At 37.8% G+C, this 23744-nt stretch overlaps 1 pseudogene; it reads left to right on the top strand.

The window, feature by feature from the left end:
• Positions 1–23744, top strand: part of LOC138895194 (uncharacterized) — a 198336-nt pseudogene that overhangs the window by 74403 nt on the left and 100189 nt on the right.

Here is a 23744-nt window from a genome sequence, read left to right as displayed (position 1 = left end):
TTTCTCCCACATAAGGTTAGACAAATCACTTACCTCGACTTGCTCCAATTTAACCAAGTATTATGCTTTTTCCTCGATTTTCCGACTCCAATCAACTCGTATCTAGTCATAATTAATTCGATATAGTCAACAAAAATTATAGTAATCAATTTCATAAGAAAATATTACATTTTCATTAAAATCCGAAATTTGCTCAAAATTTGTCCGTGGGGCCCACATCTCGGAATCCGGCAAAACTTACAAAATCCGATAACCCATTCAATTACGAGTCCACCCATACCAATTTTACCAAAATCCGATAACAACTCGACCTCCAAATCTTAAATTTTTATTTTTGGAAGATTTTGCAAAAATCTTGATTTTTCTACCATAAATTCACGGATTCATGATGTAAATGAGTATGGAATCATGAAATATAATCAATATAGGATAAGGAACACTTACCCCAATATTTTCCCGTGAAAATCGCCCAAGAACCGTGCTCCAAAAATCCAAAACGAAATGAATGAAATGACCATTTTTGGTCCTTAAGTTTCTGCCAATCCGTCACTAAGAGTCCATTTTCCGTCACTAAAATTTCCTTTTTCGTCACTAAAAGTCCACCAGAAACTGCTCTACCAGCATTCCATTAATTGATCATAACTTTATGTATAAATGTCCAAATGATAAATGGTTTATCTTTCTGGAAACTAGAATCAACCGACTACAACTTTCATGTTTCGCAACTTTTCTGATTCCTTATGAATTGCGAGATATAAGCTTTCAAAGTTGGCTCCATGCATCAGAATTTCTGGCGAAACTGCTGCAAATTTCCAGCAAACTTCTTTGTCCGAAATCCATTCCATTTACCTTCCGAATTCCACCCGAGACCTTCGGGACTTTAACCAATTATTCCAACATGTCCCAAAATACAATACGAACTTAGTCGAGACTTCAAACCACATCAAAACAACTAATCGCACCTCAAATCAAAATCTATGAACTTTGAACTTTCAATTTCTACAAACAATACCAGAACCTATCAAATCCAGTCCAATTGACCTCAAATTTTGCACGCAAGTCATAAATGACATAACGGAGCTATGAAAATTTTCAGAATCGGATTTCGACCCCGATATCAAAAAGTCAACCCCTCGGTCAAACTTCCCAAAAATTTAACTTTCGGCATTTCAACCCTAATTCCACTACGGACTTCCAAATAAAATTCTGATCACGCTCCTAAGTCCAAAATCACCATACGGAGCTGTTGGAATCATCAAAATTCTATTCCGGGGTCATTTACACATAATTCGACATCCGGTTACTATTTGAACTTAAACTTTAAATTTTTCATTAAAATTCCATATCTCGGGCTAGGGACCTCGGAATTTAATTCCGGGCATACGCCCATGTCCCAATTCACGATACGGACCTACCGAAACTGTCAAAACACTGATCCGAGTCCATTTGCTCAAAATGTTGACCAAAGTCAACTCAGTTGTGTTTTAAATATCTAATTCACATTTTAATCCATTTTTCACCTGAAAACTTTCCGGAAAATTTAACGGACTACGCACGTAAGTCGAGAAATGATAAATAGTGATTTTCGAGGTCTTAGAATACAAAATTAATTATTAAATTTAAAGATGATATTTTGGGTCATCACAGTTGGGTATCGTGATGGCACCTAGTCTTAGGAACTAGGTAAGCCTAACATTTACTAAATAACAACAATAATTAAATAACATCTAATAATTTTTGAAATGGAAATCTCTATATAATTTACAATTCTCAAAATCGGTAGTACAAGTCATAAACTCTATAGAGTTTGCTACAATTTTCTAAATACGACTGTTTGATATAAAGTAAACAATGTGAATACAAATCAGAAGGTGACTTCGAAGCCTGCGAACGCAGCAACACGTTTACCTTGAGTCTCCACAGCAACAATCCGCACAACTAGCTAATGATCAACTGACTTCGAAAATATCTGGATCTGCACAAAAATGTGCATAAGTGCAGTATGAGTACACCACGGCGGTACACAACAAGTATCAAGACTAACCTCAATGGAGTAGTGACGAGGTACAATCAAGACACCTACTGGACTAAATAACCTGAACAAGTATAAGTATAGGAACAACATAGTATGATATCTACATAAGGACTACGCGAAATGGCAAATAATACGATAATTTCAGTAAGAAAGGAAAACAACAACGATCAGCAGAATACCATAATAATTACACAGTAGATGTACAGAAACACGATCTAAATCCGGTGATCACAAATAAATGAAAGGCAAATAACAACTCAACAAAACGACCGCTTACACTTCGGGTTTTAGCCAATAACCTCCACGAGGTACCGTACCTCACAATATTCACAACTCACAGGTCCCAATTCCTGAACCCTAACACTAAGCATCCTGTTCTCTCATTATAATTTATAACCGCACTGACGACTCATGTGCCAAATAGAGCCATTCTCACATAGAAGGTAAGTAAACAAGGGTGTGCATCTATACTCAACAATATCAAGAAAACCTCCTAACCGATAAGATTTCTTAACTACGTGTATGCTTGTGCAAGTATCCTAACATAGTTCATGCCAGCTAGTAAGTATAGGAAAAAAATGGACAACATGTAGAATATTTTCCCACAATTTCCCACAAGATAGAACTCACACAGGTAAGTGCACCACTACACAAATATCAACAACAAGAATGCCCCCAGGCTATCACAAGTCATCACAAATCAATCCCTGACACATTCCACCTTGTCTCGCCACATGTGCAATAATAACGTAAATGCCCGCCTTGTCTCGCCACACGTGCATAATAATGTTTTTACCTTGTCTCGCCACATGCGCATGGCAGAAACCTCGTTCATCACAATAACAACAACCGCATGACAGAAACCTCGTGCATCACAACAATAACTAAAACAACAACAATTACAATAATACAAGGGTACGATAAATAAGTCAACCCAGAGATTCCAGAACTCATAGAAACGGAGGAACTAATTAACAAGGGTAGCCACAAATCGGGAATGCTAGTCATAAATAGGAAAAACTCAACAAGAAAGGAAATACCATATAACAACGGTCCACAATATACAGTTCAACAACGAGGGAGTGAACACAAGTCAAATAATTCCAAATAATGATAAGTCGACTAAAATATAGGATATCTAACTTCTTTTAAGGTTGGGCAATTAGAAAAGAGGTATAACAAATCCAGCTAAGTAGCAGCGGAAAGATAACCATAACCTCAATTAAGGCTAGACAAATACAGAAGAGATAGTAATAATTTCAAATAAAGTTAAGAAGTTAGGGAAAAGGATAACATGGCAATAGAAAGGTAACAATTTTAGTTAAGGCAAATATGAATCAAGTAAGCAATAAGAGTGAATCATGAAGCAATTAAATCTAATTAAGAAGGTAGAGGTGAAACTAATAATTAAGAAGCGTAATCATAACAAGAACAACTGCATATTCAGTGAATACAAGGGCCTAAGAACCCTAAAAGGCCAATTTTCCACAAATAAGTCTGAGCACGTACTCGTCACCTCGCGTATACGGACTACAATTAGCATAAAAGACTCAAATCCTAAGGGGTAGTTCCCTTGAAGTTAGGCAAGATACTTACCTCAAAGAAGACAAATCGATGCTCTAAAATGAACTTCTAGGTAAAATGGCCACCGGACGGCTCAAATATAACCAAATTAACTTCAAAGGATAAATAAGACTCATAAGAAAATATTTCGGGTCATAAAGACTCAATCTTTATCAAAATCTAAAAATCAACCCAAAAGTCGATCCCCCGGGCCCGCACCTCGGAACCCGACAAATTTAATAAAATTTGAATACCCATTCCAATTCGAGTTCAACCATACTAAAATTATCAAATTCCGATACCAATTCGTCCTTCAAATAATGATTTTTCATTTTGAAATGTTTTTCAAAAACCTCCATTTTCCTCAACTCAAAACACAAATTAAATAATGAAAATAAAGATAAAATCATCGAATATAATTAATTCTAGGTGAAGAACACTTACCCAATCGATTTCCTTGAAAACCCCACAAAGAATCGCTCAAAACCGAGCTCTACAAGTCAAGATATGATAAAAATGGCCTAACCCTCGATTTGGAAGATATATTCTGCTGCCCAGGTGTTTATGAATCGCGAACGCGGAAGAACAATCGCGTTCGCGAAGAAGAAAAATGAGTGCTGTCCAGTTTGTGCTTCGCAAATGCGACAACACGCTCGCGAACGCGGAGAAGAAATGTCTGATGTCCAACGGCTGCTCTTCGCGAATGTGTGAAGTAGTGCGCGAACGTGAAGAGTGGAATAGCATAACTACGCGAACGCGAAGAAGGGAAGGGCTGGTTTTCGCGATCGCGAAATGAGGCATGTGAACACGAAGAACAAATATTCCTTCCTCCAAAATTACTCTTCGCGAATGCGGAGGAACAGACGCGAACGCGAAAGAGAAAACCAGATGACAGATTCAGCAGTTCAAAAATAGAAGAAAATGGCCCGTAGCCCATCCAAAACACACCCGAGGCCCCCGGGACCCCGTCTAAACATACCAACAAGTTCCATAATCTAACACGGACTCGCTCGAGGTCTCAAATCACATCAAACAATGTCGAAACTATGAACCACACCATGAACCGAACTTATGAACTTTCTAATCTTCCAACTTCTAAAACTCGCACCGAAACCTATCAAATCAATCCGGAATGACGTCAAATTTTGCAGGCAAGTCCCAAATGACATAACGGAGTTGTTCCAACTCTCGGAATGACATTCTGACCCCGATATCACCAAAGTCAACTATTAGTCAAACCTTTCTACCTTCCAAACTTCAACTTTTCCAACTTTCGCCGAAATGCTTCAAATCATCCAACATTCGCCGAAATGCTTCAAATCACCCTAAAGACCTCCAAATCCAAATCTGAACGCACGCCTAAGTCCAAAATCACCATACGAAGCTGTTGAAATCATCTAAAACCCTTTCCGGAGTCATTTGCACAAAAGTCTAATTCCGATCAACTCTCACCGCTTAAGCTTCCAAAACTAGAATTCTTCTTCCGATATAATTCCGAATCATCCGGTAACTGGACTCAATCACGCACGCAAGTCAATACACATAATACAAAGCTGCTCAAGACCTTATGCCGCCGAACGGGACTTAAATTCTCAAAACGACCGACCGGGTCGTTACAGCATTGCACGTATCCTAAGACTAGTACTATATTAAAAGTAGAATACGCTTAGCGAAATGTCGTTCGTCTTTTTTTACCCCTTTAAAATAGAGTTCACACCGGATAGAATAGTCATTTGATCATTTTTTTATATCTTTCTTTATTTTTCTAATATTTAGTACTTTAAAATCAACTAAAATTTAAATTATTAAATCTGTCCTTATTTAAATTATATTAGAACTCCTAATATTTAGAAATATTTTGCTTAAACTTATTTTTTACTTCACAATTAATTTGCGTTGTAATTTGTTTAGCTTAACTTTCTTCCGTCTATAGTTAGGTTTAATTTGCGTTGTAATCTGAGTTTTAGGTTGCCTTCTTTAATTTTAATAACATAACAATTTTAGATTAAACAAATTTTATTTTGGTAAAACACGCTGATTAATTTAGTACGGATTCAAGAATTATTTATCAAAATATTGGAAGAAAAAGTATAGTATAAACCAAACGTGTTGTTTTTTCCATTTATGATTTTTAATCTTGTACTAAATTAATATTTTTCAATTCATCTGTATTTTATGACATTTGAAAACTACACACAATAATTAAAACAAGTAAACAATAAAATATTTAAGAATGTATAAGAGAGAGAGAAGACATGGTTTGTAAAAGCCAATAACACAAATAATTCTCTAAACACAAAGGTCCAAAAATAAAACGTGAGAAAGATTGTTTTACCCTTTCAAAATATAACTATTAGTAAATAAAATTATGACTACAATTAAATATTTAAAGGACGAGCTAAATATTAAGATTGAGTAACAAAAAATAAATTATTTCCTTTAATAACAATAAAATAATATTTCCTTTAATAAAAAAATAGTATTAAGTTTTTAAATTAATTTCTTAGACGAAGAATCCAATTTAAATTAATCATATAAAGAGAATTAATTTATTTCAAGTTGATAAAACTCTTTATAGTACTAAAACTCGTGTTATTAATAATGCTAATTTGAAGCAACAAGGATGAAATAGTATAAGAGAAAACACATTCTAAATAAGTTATAATTATTTGATTTTCACATTTATTCCAACAAATGATCTTCATTCATAAATTTTAGAAAGATTAAAAGATTTAATTTTTTAATTTGTATTATCTGACAATTCTTTGAAGAATCGTAATAAAAATATAGCCGATCATGTTTGTGTCTTCTCTAATGAACTTGAGAACCATTTTTCAAAAATATTTTTAGAAAAAGACTTAAATATTCAAGAGCTTTGTGTTCTTGCTGAAAGTAAAAAGGCAACATTGACAACTTGTGAAATTAAACTGTTAAAAATATAAAATTGGAATAAATTTTAAGGTGACTATATTGAATGGTGATTGAGGAATTCTATGGGATAGAATTTCTTCCTTTATTGAGATAGCTATTTAGGATCAACGTTCATCAGTTTTAGGAGCTTACATTTATATTTTATTATTTGAATATAATTTTTAGTAATATATTTCTGAGAATCTTAAAAATAATTATGCAATGAGACGAGGTACACGCGCGTACATTAATACTAGCAAGTAACATGTTTTATATATATATATATATATATATATATATATATATATATATATATATATATATATATTAACATTATTTTAATCAAATATACATTACAGTTTTATTTTTTTCTTTTTAAATATCTTTTTAGGGCACGGGGAAGCTCGTGGCATATATGAATTTTTTATAGAGGAATTTTCAGAAACCACTATTGTTTAATGGTTATTAACTTCCTATAGCTATCATATACACAATTACTTTCTATAGCTACTATTCAGTTGTTACGCGGCTATATTTGTTGTATTCGCGCTACTGTATTCTTGAATACAATAGCGAAAATCGCCTAAAAATAGGGTAGTCCAGTTGTACGCGACTGTATTCGCTGTATTCGCGCTACTGTATTCATGAATACAGTAGCAAAAATCGCCTAAAAAATAGGGGAATCCAGTTGTTTAATAACGGAAACATGATCAATTAGTGTGTATCACTCTAAATTTAACTCAATAAAATCAATTCTAAAAAACTTTCGCTGCTACTGTGTTGTATTCCATATATTCGCGCGACTGTATTTATAAATACATTGAGGTAATCAAGAAATAATGTGTATACCGTTCTATTCAATTCAACTGTTGTCACGACCCCAAATTCCCTCTGTAGGATGTCGTGATGGCACCTAGTCTCTAAGACTAGGTAAGCCTATCAATGCGGAATAATAATAAATATCTTAAATAAATAAACTACAATTCAAACAATTTCAACTCCCAAAACCCGGTAGAAATAAGTCACAAGCTTCTAAGAATTTATTCTCAATGTCTCTATATGTCAAGGTCTAAATAAAATATACGGAAGCAACATAAAATGATAGAAGGGGACTCTGGAGTCTGCGGATGCTGGCAGATACACCTCGAAGTCTCCGTGCGCAGGTAACTCACTGACGTCTAGGCTAGTAAAATGTACCTGGATCTGCACAAAAAGATGTGCAGAAGCGTAGTATGAGTACACCACAACGGTACCCAGTAAGTGCCAAGCCTAACCTCGGTAGAGTAGTGACGAGGTCAGGTGAGGCCCTACTGGAATATAATAATGGCATGGTAAAATATTTATCAATGTAGTAAAATAAAATGACATTGGAAATGAATCAAATAGTATGTCACATTTAATGACATCAAATAATTACAAATAATATCTCGTGGAATCAAAACAGAATTTCCTTCAACTTTATGAAAATCACAACAATTAATCGAAAGCAACTATGGCCATAAATCAATATCAACAAGGGCACTCCCGAGGTACCGCCTCGTAGTCCCAAATCATAAATAAATTCACAATATCTCATTTTCTTATATCACCGCGGGAGCCTTCACAATTTATTTAAAGAAAATATTTTTTTTCCGAAATAGCATCCCGTGTTTTAGCCACCCTTATCACACCGCATGACTTCTAGTAGTTCCCCTACTAGCCACGCGTATCAAGCCACCCTTATCTCACCGCATGCGTTTCAACACCCAGACCTTATACCACCGCATGCGTATCAATATCACAATATATCACAATTTACACCTCAAGTGCTCAAATAATTTAACTTGCCAAAATAATTCAACAACAATATTTTTCCACAATAAAGAGCTCACGGCTCATGCCAAAATAAATCATCAATAATAGTTTTCCACAATAAAGAGCTCATGGCTCCCTCACAATGAGTATAAAAATATTCAGGAGTAAATAATTTAGGAAAATAATATTTCAAAATCTTTACTACGTTGCTTCAATATCAAGTTTAAAAATGTCAAATACTTCATATTAATAATATTTAATTTAAAAAAATCAACCTTCAAATAATGCACAGAATAAAAGAAACCAAGTTTTAACTAAACAGGTAAAATAATTAGTAAGAAAAGATCAAACAAATTTGAAGTATATATCTCAGATCAATGATGAAGAATATAACAAGATAAAATAATTTAATAAATGCGCAATAGTGATCTACACAATTTTAAAATATAATCTTTCGCAATTTAGCCCGTGTACACACTCGTCACCTCGTGCACACGACTTTCAACACATTTTAATAATCACATCAATACCAATCCTAGGGGAAATTTCCTCCACATAAGGTTAGACAAGTCACTTACCTTGACTTGCTCCAATTTAATCAAGTATTATGCTTTTTCCTCGATTTTCTGACTCCGATCGACTCGTATCTAGTGATAATTAATTCGATACAGTCAACAAAAATTATAGTAATCAATTTCATAAGAAAATATTATATTTTTATTAAAATCAGAAATTAGCTCAAAATTTGCCCGTGGGGCCCACCTCTCGGAATCTGGCGAAACTTATAAAATCCGACAACCCATTCAATTACGAGTCCACCCATACCAATTTTACCAAAATCCGATAACAACTCGACCTCCAAATCTTAAATTTTCGTTTTTGGAAGATTTTGCAAAAATCTTGATTTTTCTTCCATAAATTCACGGATTCATGATGTAAATGAGTATGGAATCATGAAATATAATCAATATAGGATAAGGAACACTTACCCCAATATTTTTCCGTGAAAATTGCCCAAAAATCGCTCAAGAACCGTGCTCCAAAAATCCAAAACGAAATGAATGAAATGACCATTTTTGGTCCTTAAGTTTCTGCCAATCCATCACTAAAAGTCCATTTTTCGTCACTAAAAGTCTACCAGAAATAGCTCTACCAGTCTTACTTCAATTGATCATAACTTTATGTACAAATGTCCAAATAATAAATGGTTTAACTTTCTGGAAACTAGAATCCACCGCCTACAACTTTCATGTTTTGCAATTATTCTATTTCCTTATGCATTGCGAGATATAAGCTCCCAAAGTCGGCTACATGCATCAGAATTCTGGCAAAATTTCTGGCGAAACTGCTCTACCAGCTTTCATTCAATCCATCATAACTTTCTGTACAAATGTCCAAATAATCCATAGTTTAACTTTATGGAACCTATAATCAAACTACTTCAACTTTCATGTTTTGCACATTTTCTGATTTCTTATGATTTGCGAGATATAAGCTTCCAAAGTTGGCTCCACGCACGAAATTTCTGCAACAGAAATTTCCAGCACTCTTTGTCCGAAATCCATTCCGTTTACCTTCCGAAATCCACCCGAGACCCTCGGGACCTTAACCAATTATTCCAACATGTCCCAAAATACCATACAAACTTAGTCGAGGCTTCAAACTACATAAAATAACATCAAAACGACAAATCATACCTCAAATCAAAATCTATGAACTTTGAACTTTCAAATTCTATAATCTTGTGTCGAAACACATCAAATCAATTCGGAATGACTTCAAATTTTGCACACACGTCATAAATGACATAACGGAGCTATGAAAATATTCAAAATCGGATTTCGACCCCGATATCAAAAAGTCAACACCTCGGTCAAACTTCCCAAAAATTCAACTTTCGGCATTTCAAGCCTAATTCCACTACGGACTTCCAAATAAAATTTCGATCATGCTCCTAAGTCCAAAATCACCATACGGAGCTGTTGGAATCATCAAAATTCTATTCCGGGGTCGTTTGCACATAATTTGACATCCGATCACTATTTGAACTTAAACTTTTAATTTTTCATCAAAATTCCATATCTCGGGCTAGGGACCTCGGAATTTGATTCCCGGCATACGCCTAAGTCCCAAATCACGATACAGACCTACCAAAACTATCAAAATACTGATCTGAGTCTGTTTGCTCAAAATGTTGACCAAAGTCAACTCAGTTGAGTTTTAAAGCTCTAATTCACATTTTAATTCATTTTCACCTGAAAACTTTCCGAAAAATTTTACGGACTGCGCATGCAAGTCGGGGAATGATAAATAGTGCTTTTCGAGGTCTTAGAATATAAAATTAATTATTAAATTTAAAGATGACATTTTGGGTCATCACATTCTCCATCTCTAAAACAAACGTTCGTCCTCGAACGGAGTTAGAAAAAGTACCTAAGCTGGTGAATAAGTGTGGATAACAGCTGCGCATATCATGCTCGGTCTCCCAAGTTGCCTCCTCGACCGGATGACCCCTCCACTGAACCTTCACGGAAGCAATGTTCTTTGACCTAAGCTTTCGAACATGCCTATCCAAAATAGCCACTGGTTCCTCAATATAAGATTGATCCTTGTCCAACTGAACCTAACTAAAGTCTAACACATGAGACGGATCCCTATGATATTTTCGAAGCATAGAAACATGGAATACCGGATGAACTGCAGAGAGACTAGGTGGTAGCGCAAGTCTGTAAGCCACCTCTCCAACTCTTTCAAGAATCTCTAAAGGCCCAATATACCCATGGCTCAAATTGCCCTTCTTCCCGAACCTCATCACACCCTTCATAGGCGAAACCCAGAGCAATACCCGCTCACCAACCATGAATGCAACATCATGAACCTTCCGATTCGCATAACTCTTCTCTCTAGATTGGGCTGTACGAAGTCAATCCTGAATCAACTTAACCTTTTCCAAGGCATCCTGAACCAAGTCTGTACCCAATAGCCTAGCCTCGCCCGGTTCGAACCAACCCACTGGGGACTGGCACCACCTACCATACAAGGCCTCATACGGAGCCATCTGAATGCTTAACTGACAACTGTTGTTGTAAGAAAGCTACGCAAGTGGTAAGAACTGATCCCAAGCACCCCCAAAATCTATCACACACGCACGAAGCATATCTTCCAGTATCTGAATAGTGCGTTCGAACTGCTCATCCGTCTGAGGGTGAAATATTGTACTGAACTCTACCCGAGTACCTAACTCATGTTGTACTACCCTCTAGAACTGTGATGTAAACTGCATACCCCGGTCAAAGATGATAGATACCGGTATGCCGTGAAATCTGGCAATCTCACGTATATAGATTCGACCCAACTGCTCGGAAGAGTAGGTAGTCATCATAGGATTGCAATGAGCTGACTTGGTCAATCTATCCACAATTACCCAAGCTGCATTGAACTTCCTCTGAGTCCGTGGGAGCCCAAGAACGAAATCCATAGTGATCCTTTCCCATTTTCATTCTGGAATCACTAACTTCTGAAGCAATCCACTAGGTCGTTGATGCTCATATTTCACTTGTTGACAATTTAGACACCGAGCTACATACTCCACTATGTCTTTCTTCATCTTCCTCCACCAATAATATTGCCTCAAGTCCTACTACCTCTTCGCAGCACCCGGATGTATGGAGTACCGCGAATTATCAGCCTCCTGGAGAATCAATTCACGAAAACCATCTATATTAGGCACACATAGCCTGCCCTGCATCCGTAATACATCTTCATCTCCAATAGTGACTTCCTTGATATCACCGTGCTGAACTGTGTCCTTAAGAAAAAGTAGATGGGGGTCATCATACTGACGTTCCATGATATGGTCATAAAAAGAAGACTGAGAAACCAAACAAGCAAAACTCGGCTCGACTCGGATACATCTAGTCTAACAAACTGGTTGGCCAAGGCCTGAACATCTAAGGCTAGAGGCCTCTCTGCTACCGGTAAATATGCTAAGCTTCCCAAACTCTCCGCCTTATGACTCAAGGCATCGGCCACTACATTGGCCTTCCCAAGATGATAAAGAATGGTGATATAATAATCCTTAAGTAACTCCAACCATCTTCGCTGCCGCAAATTAAGATCCTTCTGTTTAAACAGATATTGTATATTTCGGTGATCGGTGTAGACCTCACAATGGACACCGTACAAATAATGGAGCCAAATTCTTCAAGGCACGAACAATAGCTGCTAACTCAAGGTCGTGGACCAATTTTGTTTTTTTTTATACCTTTAATTGTCTAGACGCGTAGGCAATCACCCTACTATCTTGCATCAACATCGCGCCGAGACCAATACGCGACGCGTCACAATACACAGTATAAGATCCTGTACTTGTAGGTAATACCAATACTGGGGCTGTAGTCAAAGCTGTCTTGAGCTTTTGGAAGCTTAACTCACACTCGTCTGACCCTATAAATGGTGCACCCTCTTGGATCAATTTGGTCTTAATAGTTGTTCATAATCAATTACAGAATCATCATTTAACCTCATATTAACAAAAATCTCGTTGCAAACCTTCACAATACGGATAAATAGATGCGAGGCATGAAGACTTCATAATTATTTACCCGAATTAACGAGTCACATTTAACGCCACCTAGGCGGGCACCTACCTCATTGGTTAAAACTCAATAATTATAACACAAAATTGGCAACTATGCACAGAGAATTTCATATAAAAATTTTCAAATAAGCCTAACAGGAATGACTCCCTATTAGTACTATAGTACAAATTTAATTTCACAAGGGAGAACTTAAACACAAGAATTTTCCTCACAAGGATCTCGTCCTTATATAACTTCCACCGCAGCTCGTAGCCCGATTTAAACATATCAATTTACATAAAAATGTGAGGATCTCGTCCTCAGTTCTGAATCACAAGTAATATGCACATCGTGCCAATTGAAAATTTCCATTTTCTCCTTTTAAATAATTTCGGTTACACCAAATCACAACACATAATGAACCCCACACCGGTAGGGCATTTAATTCATAATTTGCAATTAATTATTCAGAATTTACATCAAAATTTACCGAAATGAGTAACAGAAAGCCACATTTAGCCTCGCAGCTCTTATTAGTGACCAACACGAAATGATAGGCGTAGTTATCTCCATAAAATCTCCCAACAGGGATAAACACATAAGTAGATTATATAATTATGAAACTCACTCATAAGTGGAGCACAATAGGAGGACTCGTCTCGATACTCAAAATCGAATCAAGTTAAGGAAATTATTCCTTTATATAATATCAAGGTCGTACCTGTAACGACACCAACTGATGTAGCGACCTCCGCCATACCATAAAAGAAATATATCAATGGCTGGGTCTCCACCTCTAGGACGCCTTCTACCCGTCTTTTCTCCACCCCTAACTGGTCGTGTGGGTGGTGTAGTAACTACAATGGGGCACGTAGCCTGAGTGCTTTGATGAAATAAGTCTCTCCCAAGTTTGGGATAATTTTCTCATGATGTGCCTTGTATCACCATATTCATAACAACCCTTTTGCAGGTTAGGCTGCTCAAATTGAGTCTGTGCCAGATAACTGGAATAACCATTGTAGGAACTCATGTCGGTGGTATATTAAAAGAACTTACTGGAGCACCCCGAGTAATCCGATGTGCGGACTGGGCTGGCCGACTGCCCGAGCCCCCTCCATAATGATTTATACTTGCACAGTAGAATCCACTGAATCCCTCAGAACCCTGAGACGTCTTGGTCTCCTTAGTTTCTTTTTTTTGTACACCCCGAACACATTCTAATATCTTGGCAATTTGTACAACTAGCAGAAATGAAGTATCAGCTTGTAGTTCCCGAGTCGTACAAAATTGTACGATCATAATTGAGTCCTTTAATGAGTCTGTGGACTCACCCTCTGGCTGTAGGAAGCAAAGTAGGAGTATGACAGACTAACTTATTAAACTTGATGGCATATTCTGACATCGTCAATGGTGACATGACGCAACTGTTCAAACCCTATGCGTCACGTATTACGGAGAGTCCAGAAAACAAACTCTTTCAAAAGTGTTTCTGAGAACTAAGCCAAGTGGGCGGTGTTGCATTGGCTAGTCTGCCCTCTTCATAGGCTTGCCACGAACACTGGTGGAGAATTATCTCTCCTAAGGAAATTTTTTTCTTTTATTATGCTGACTCAACACTGTTGAGCTGACCAATTTCTTAACAAACTCTTCGATTCTTCTTTGGGGTAACCTTTACCTCTATTTATACACAACGATCACAAAAGTAGAGCTCTATACAGACAAATCTTGTCATGAATCACATAGTCCAGACTCTCGTCAACAAGTGCATTTACTCCGAAGCACCCCACAATCCGCAATAATGACGTCCACGCTGAGTAGACCTTCTACAAATTTAGAGTTGTTTCTATAACTCCTTTGATATTGAAGTATAGGATTATTAAGGAGGCGGACATACCGCAAGTCCCAACCTTATCCTCTACGAAATCTCAGGCCTTAAACATGTGTAAATTTTAAGGAACCTTTCAGTACCACATATATACATTTCAGGCCCAAAACTGATATAATACACAACCCCGCAATCCACCCATTGATAGTGGACGGCGTGAAGTCATAGGTCACAACATCCGATGATCCACAATAAGAACCTTCACAGCTCGTATAAATCAACCAGACGCCAATGTCTGTTGCACCCCGCATATGATTCACTAGGTGATCTCTCAATACGTCCGCATCTTCAGTCGGAACCATACGCTGAGGCAATGTTTGAGCATCTCTGGCTCCCTCATAGTCCATCTACGGCAATGTTATACACGAGTGGATACAAAGGAATATAAGATATATGTTTCAAGCTAAATCAATGTCGCACGATAAGGAGTCAAAGAAGTGAATATTTCCTAACAGTTCCATAGCCTCTCGAAGATAAGTACAGACGTCTCCGTACCGATCCGCAAGACTCTACTAAACCTGCTTGTGACTCATAACACCTATGAACCTAGTGCTCTGATACCAACTTGTCACGACCCCAAATTCCCTCTGTAGGATGTCGTGATGGCACCTAGTCTCTAAGACTAGGTAAGCCTATCTTAAATAAATAAACTATAATTCAAACAATTTCAACTCCCAAAACCCGGTAGAAATAAGTCACAAGCTTCTAAGAATTTATTCTCAATGTCTCTATATGTCAAGGTCTAAATAAAATATACGGAAGCAACATAAAATTATAGAAGGGGACTCCGGAGTCTGCGGATGCTGGCAGAGACACCTCGAAGTCTCCGTGCGCAGGTAACTCACTGACGTCTAGGCTGGTAAAATGTACCTGGATCTGCATAAAAAGATGTGCAGAAATGTAGTATGAGTACACCACAGCGGTACCCAGTAAGTGCCAAGCCTAACCTCGGTAGAGTAGTGACGAGGTCAGGTGAGGCCCTACTGGAATATAATAATGGCATGGTAAAATGTTTATCAATGTAGTAAAATAAAATGACATTGGAAATGAATCAAATAGTATGTCACATTTAATGACATCAAATAATTACAAATAATATCTCGTGGAATCAAAACAGAATTTCCTTCAACTTTATGAAAATCACAACAATTAATCGAAAGCAACTATGGCCATAAATCAATATTAACAAGGACACTCCCGAGGTACCGCCTCGTAGACCCAAATCATAAATAAATTCACAATATCTCATTTCTTTATATCACCGCGGGAGCCTTCACAATTTATTTAAAGAAAATATTTTTTTCCCGAAATAGCATCCCGCGTTTTAGCCACTCTTATCACACCGCATGACTTCTAGTAGTTCCCCTACTAGCCACGCGTATCAAGCCTCACCGCATGCGTTTCAACACCCAGACCTTATACCACCGCATGCGTATCAATATCACAATATATCACAATTTCCACCTCAAGTGCTCAAATACTTTAACTTGCCAAAATAATTCAACAACAATATTTTTCCACAATAAAGAGCTCACGGCTCATGCCAAAATAAATCATCAATAATAGTTTTCCACAATAAAGAGCTCACGGCTCCCTCACAATGAGTATAAAAATATTCAGGAGTAAATAATTTAGGAAAATAATATTTCAAAATCTTTACTACGTTGCTTCAATATCAAGTTTAAAAATGTCAAATACTTCATATTAATAATATTTAATTTAAAGAAAATCAACCTTCAAATAATGCACAGAATAAAAGAAACCAAGTTTCAACTAAACAGGTAAAACAATTAGTAAGAAAAGATCAAACAAATTTGAAGTATATATCTCACATCAATGATGAAGAATATAACAAGATAAAATAATTTAATAAATGCGCAACAGTGATCTACACAATTTAAAAATATAATCTTTCGCAATTTAACCCGTGTACACACTCGTCACCTCGTGCACACGACTTTCAACATATTTTAATAATCACATCAATACCAATCCTAGGGGAAATTTTCCCCACACAAGGTTAGACAAGTCACTTACCTCGACTTGCTCCAATTTAATCAAGTATTATGCTTTTTCCTTGATTTTCTGACTCCGATCGACTCGTATCTAGTCATAATTAATTCGATATAGTCAACAAAATTATAGTAATCAATTTCATAAGAAAATATTATATTTTTATTAAAATCCGAAATTAGCTCAAAATTTGACCGTGGGGCCCACATCTCGGAATTTGGCGAAACTTATAAAATCCGATAACCCATTCAATTACGAGTCCACCCATACCAATTTTACCAAAATCCGATAACAACTCGACCTCTAAATCTTAAATTTTCGTTTTTGGAAGATTTTGCAAAAATCTTGATTTTTCTTCCATAAATTCACGGATTCATGATGTAAATGAGTATGGAATCATGAAATATAATCAATATAGGATAAGGAACACTTACCCCAATATTTTTCCGTGAAAATCGCCCAAGAACCGTGCTCCAAAAATCCAAAACGAAATGAATGAAATGACCATTTTTGGTCCTTAAGTTTCTGTCAATCCGTCACTAAAAGTCCATTTTTCGTCACTAAAAGTCCACCAGAAACAGCTCTACTAGTGTTATTTCAATTGATCATAACTTTATGTACAAATGTCCAAATGATAAATGGTTTACCTTTCTGGAAAATAGAATCCACCGACTACAACTTTCATGTTTTACAATTATTATGATTCCTTATGCATTACGAGATATAAGCTCCCAAAGTCGGCTGCATGCATCAGAATTTCTGGCAAAATTTCTGGCGAAACTGCTCTACCAGCCTTCATTCAATCCATCATAACTTTCTGTACAAATGTCCAAATAATGCATAGTTTAACTTTCTGGAACCTATAATCAAACTACTACAACTTTTATGTTTTGGACATTTTCTGATTCCTTATGATTTGCGAGATATAAGCTTCCAAATTTGGCTCCATGCACAAAATTTCTGCAACAGAAATTTCTGCAACAGAAATTTCCAGCACTCTTTGTCCGAAATCCATTCCGTTTACCTTCCGAAATCCACCCGAGACCCTCGGGACCTTAACCAATTATTCCAACATGTCCCAAAATACCATACAAACTTAGTCGAGGCTTCAAACTACATCAAAACGACAAATCGCACCTCAAATCAAAATCTATGAACTTTGAACTTTCAAATTCTATATCTTGTGTCAAAACACATCAAATCAATTCGGAATAACTTCAAATTTTGCACACAAGTCATAAATGACATAATGGAGCTATGAAAAGTTTTAGAATCGGATTTCGACCCCGATATCAAAAAGTCAACCCCTCGGTCAAACTTTCCAAAAATTCAACTTTCGGCATTTCAAGCCTAATTCCACTACGGACTTCCAAATAAAATTTCGATCATGCTCCTAAGTCCAAAATCACCATACGGAGCTGTTGGAATCATCAAAATTCTATTCCGGGGTCGTTTGCACATAATTTGACATCCGGTCACTATTTGAACTTAAACTTTTAATTTTTCATCAAAATTCCATATCTCGGGCTAGGGAACTCCGTATTTGATTCCGGACATACGCCTAAGTCCCAAATCACGATACAGACCTACCAAAACTATCAAAACACTGATCTGAGTCTGTTTGCTCAAAATGTTGACCAAAGTCAACTTAGTTGAGTTTTAAAGCTCTAATTTACATTTTAATTCATTTTCACCTGAAAACTTTCTGAAAAATTTTACGGACTGCGCATGCAAGTCGGGGAATGATAAATAGTACTTTTTAAGGTCTTAGAATACAAAATTAATTATTAAATTTAAAGATGATATTTTGGGTCATCACAACTGTATACATTGTATTCAAGTCACAGATATTCATTATTCATTATTATACATTGTATTCAATTCACCGTATTCAATTCGACTGTATTTAAACAATAAAAAATACAAAAGATAGTGATATTCAGTTGTATTAAAAAAATATAGACCTTCGGAATACATAAATACATGCGAACAAATAATGTATTTATACAAAAATACAGTGTATTTGAGTGTATTTGTACAAAATATAATGTATTTGTATCATTGTATGTGACTAAAAAGCAAAGAAGAGTAGAAATTAAAGTGGAGCCGGCGAAATCCAAATCGAAGTTGTGGCTTTCGAGGAAGAAAAGGGCTTCGGGTTTGGAAGCATAAGTGATTTCACAGAATGTGTTGACGAGTGCTTCTCTTGTGGATCGGCGATGGGGTTTGCTTGATTTTCCATATTTTTCTGTTGTTGCTTCTTCGTCTTTCTCTCCTTCTGCTTCTATTAGGAGTACTAGTATGTATTACTTCTCCTTTTTCTCTAGAGGCAGAGTTTGATATATATTCATTTCTTCAGCCGAAGTTGGAGTTTTATGACTATGGACAGATTTGAGGGATAAGAGAGAGGATTGAAAATTTTGCTGATAGAGAGAGAAGGAAGAGAGATATTTCACGCCTCAATAGTAGGGTATAAAATAAATACCTATTTTGCTATAGAATAGAAAAAGGTAGCTATAAGTAATAATATTTTAAAATTATTTTGGTTTATAATAAATAAGGTGCAATAGTTTGCTATAAGAGGTAAAATTTCCTTTTTTATATCACTAATATAATTTAACTTATTATAACATGTTATTCACAAACTCTAGGTTATCAATAAATCATATTAAATCTTGTTATTCGATCATCGAGGGATATTAAGTATTCCTTAGACTTCTTTGTTTACCCTAAAAAATGATTAATAATTATATTTGTACGCTATTTAAATGATATGTGATTTAATTAAATACGAATGATCTAAGAACAACAAGTAATGAAGATAAAGATAAAATAAAAGACCAAACCAATAGTAATGTGACGATCAAGCCTAATCTTAGGTTGAATAGTGAAATTCGACCTCGATCGGACCCTCGATATGAGCTCGGTTGCGAGTAAAGGAGAGAACAAATGAAAAACACTTTTCAATAATAGCTAGAAGACAAAAATAAACTTTTATTGCTTTGATTTACATGTCACAATGTGTCAAAATAAAATAAACTTTTTCCTTTATATAGTAGGGGAATTTCAGTCTTAGTACAAGTCTAAATAAGGTAAAAATCTTCTTTTTCCGGTAAATGTCGATTCATAGCCAATGTCGGACAAGATTCGAGCCTTAATATCCGATTGATGGCGAACATTACGGCTCCCTACTTGTCATGCCTAACCGTTCCTGCATTTTTCGTGGTGTAAAAACTTTACTTGGTTTGGGTCCGTTATTTTACCGTGCCCAATCCCTCACACACCGTTCATTCCTCCTGGGTTCCGATATAAGGGGTCCTTCAGTCTTGCTTATAGTCGCGTCGGTTTGTGCTTCCTTCTTGTTTCCTTATCGGGAAATCGGCGAAAACTTTTGCCCCCGATTTTAACTGTACACAGATAATCCCCTCGCTTTTCGGAGAGCAGATTTATCGAAGCGATGAGAAGCGATGAATTAACCCCGATTCCTTATCCCGTACGCTATAACCGAGTTGACGGGTCAGTGAAACGTCCCATCAGTCGCATTATTATTATGCCGGACACGTGTCAGCCGCCGGTTAATTATCCACGAATGCGAAACGTCACCCATTGATTACCCCTTCTCTATAAAAGTTTCGGTCCCTTTTTTACTTTTTTACTTTCCGATTCCAGAGCTCCTTAATTTACCCTCGAACTCTTCACTTATTCTTAACCCCTTTAAACCTTCATACATTGTTTCCTAGATTTTCATATTTTCATCTTCCATCTTCAAATCTTCATACTCCATGTTTAAATCTTCAAATCTAACCTTCACACCTTCATCCTTATCTTCAAATCTTCATCCCCACCTTCAAACCTTCATATTTTCCAGTATTCGATGGCGAAGACTTTGAAATATGTGCCTCAACAGACCGTCCCTTCAATTTCTAAACCGGCCACAGATGCTGAGGCAGCCGTGCCTAAGGTGGCCCCGGAACCTTCCCTGAAGAGCTTCATCCCCGGAGGCTGCTGCATTGAGAATGACTTCAAGGTCAAAATAGCTTCCAGTTAACAAGACGGAGGCGGGGTGTATGGAGGTACATGTGCTCCATTATCGAGGATACACTCCCTATAGTTCGGGAGGGCTGCAATTGGGAGGGCAAAGAAGTAGTCATCCCCTGTCCCTATGAGGAAATTACCACTCATGTGGAGGGGTACCTAAGTGTTTACACTTACCCTTTCACACTTGCCCCGGTGGATCCCATAATCCTTAGCTTTTGCAAAAGGCACGAGGTCTGCCTCGGACAGATTCACCTGTCCTTTTGGAGGATCGTTATCCTCCTCCACCATTTTGTCAATAACAGCGAAGTACCTCAATTCACCATCGCCCACCTGCTTCGTCTCTTCAGTCCCCGAGCTTTTCGAGGGGGGCTAATCAAGCTCGTTCGTCGGGCAAGTAAAGCTCTGTTTTCGATCACTAATGAAGATCAGGATCGAGGGAGGTAGGGGAGATTTATTCGGGTAAAAATAGAAGATCGTATTCATTCCTAATGCTAGCCATTCCTTGATGAGTGGAACTCAGTCCGTAAGTTTCTTTCCCTTCTGAATACTTGGGAATTTCTTTTGTTCTTTTTTTTAATGCATGTTTCTACTATCGTGCATCGGTTGCCAGAGTTTCCAACTCAGTCCCTCGCTTCAAAGAGTGGGTCGAGGGGTTCTGCAAATACCTATCATACTTTGAGCGCAAGTGGCGCAACCTCTCAAAGGGCAAGTGGGAGGCTCGTTCCCATGGTAAGTGCTCCTCTCGAACAAGTCTACTTTCATACTCAACCGTTATTTCCACTAAGTTATTTTTCTTTCATAGGTTTGCCCAAGACCACTGAGCTTCAACCGTTGGACGAGGATGAGGCTCCGTCCTCACTTGATAAACCCCCCGCTTCGGAACAGCCTGGAGCTGCTGCGCAGGAGGAGAAAAAGAGAAAAAAGAGAAAATCTTCGAATTCCCCAGACGCCAAAGCTTAGAAAAAGAGAGTAACAATTTAGGGTCGTAAAAGCAGCAAGAAGAGTACCCGGGCCATGGTACCGGACTCTGACTCCCACCGGCTCAGGGATTACCCTAAAGATGACGATCTAGAGTTCGTCGCTCATGGGTCGGCCATTGATGAGGAATAACAGGTGGAAACCAGAGAAGGTGGACAAGAGTGCGACCCCTCTTTAGCCCGGGAGCCCGAGGGAAAATCTGAGGCTACGGTCTCCCGAGAAGCCATCCCTACTCTGAGGGAAGTTGCCAGTGTCGTCGACATCACAGAATCGCTATCCCATATAGAGTCTTTATTCAACGAGGCTCAGGTCGTCAAGGAAAAGCCAAATGAGATGGTACGAGCCACAGACGAAACCCTCAATATGTTCTTTGATGATGTGGACATGGGCACGTTGGAGGATTATTTTGGGCTTAGTCACCTGGAGATCCCGAAAAAAGACATGTCATCGGGGGCAGGTGAACGTAGCTCGAGCCCGAAGCTGATGATGTAGTTCCCTACTTCGAGCGTGGATCCTGATCACAAAAGAACGGTCGTGTTTACTATCTCGGTGGACACCCAGGTGCAGTCCGCTCCGGTAAGCGTGACCATCTATCTTCGCTGCCTGGTGACTGGAGAGGACATGCAAAAATGAACGAAGTGAGCACCTCGAGCCTCTTCAACGAGGCACAACAGGCACTGAATCAGGTAAGTTTCCCCTTCCTTGTGCCCTCGTACATCTTATTTAACTTCAGCATGTCCTCATGATCTTACCGTTTTGTTTTTCAGGCTTTGATTCTCCACCATGAAAGCTTTCATCGATCTCAGATGGAAGTCATCTAGCTCAAGTTTGAGATCAAGAATCAAGTCCGGCAGAAGGACATGTACATGGTTCTCAGCAAGCAAAAAGACGAGGCTCTTAAGGATTTCCCTATTCTTCGAGCCGAGCTGGAAAAAGCTCAAAAGGAGGCTTTGTCCGTGAAGTGGGAGCATGCCGAACTGGTCGAGAAGGTAAAGATTTTTGAGGTTAAATACGAGAGGTTACGCGTAGTGACTAACGACGTAACCTCGCAGGTCCAAGAGAAGATAGACTAGATTGACCAGCTCTGGGCCGAGATGAACAAGCTCAAAACTTTGACCGAGACGCTGAGGAGAAGGATTGGCCTTCTAGCCTCAAAAAAAAGGATACAAAATAGGAGTTAGTGTCGATCAATGACCAGCTCTCTGTGGCAGAGGATAAGGCCGACAAGTGGTGTCGGCTAAATGATGAGCTTCGGGCACAACTGGATTCAGCCGTCTCGGAAGGGGACGACCTCGGCCAAGAATATACTATGTTGGAGTCCAAGTTAGAGGCAGCCTCGATTAATTCCTCCGAGGTCGAGGAAATGTTGGACCAATACAAGACATATGTGGAAATAGTTGAGGCCCGCTTGATAAAAAGGCCGAGTATTTAAAGCGTCTATCCCGGAAGGGGACCCTTGAGGAGATTCATACCTGGGGGTTTGATTTGTCGGCCAAGATTGAAGAGGACAAGAGGCCCGAGGCCGAGGCAAAGGAGCTAAACGAGCCCAAAAGTCCCGAAGGTTCCGATGTTGAGTCGAGCTCTGTTGAAGATTAGGCGGAGATGCCTTAGCTCCTTTTTGTCTCTTTTTGTATATTTTTTTTTGTTTTATTTGAGGTCGTTTTATTATGCCTTTGTAAATACCTTTTGGAAAATATATAAAAAAATTTCCTTCGGCAACACTGTGCCTTTTACTTTTCAGCATCTGTTTGTAATTTTTTATTTGTGGATCGTCATTAATGCCTTAGCATAGAATTGGACGTAATCTGGATTACCCGTTCTCCGGAAGCCCGAATGAGGCCTGGTTACGATAATAACTCTGAGTTGTTCGTGGCTTCGAAATCTTGATAAAAACCGAAGGCCTTTAAGATACTTGAGTATTTTAGTCATACACGACATTGTTTTGCTG

The sequence above is a fragment of the Nicotiana tomentosiformis genome, chromosome 7 (assembly GCF_000390325.3).
Source record: "Nicotiana tomentosiformis chromosome 7, ASM39032v3, whole genome shotgun sequence".
Classification (NCBI taxonomy): domain Eukaryota; kingdom Viridiplantae; phylum Streptophyta; class Magnoliopsida; order Solanales; family Solanaceae; genus Nicotiana; species Nicotiana tomentosiformis.
This window is presented reverse-complemented; position numbering and strand designations above follow the sequence as displayed.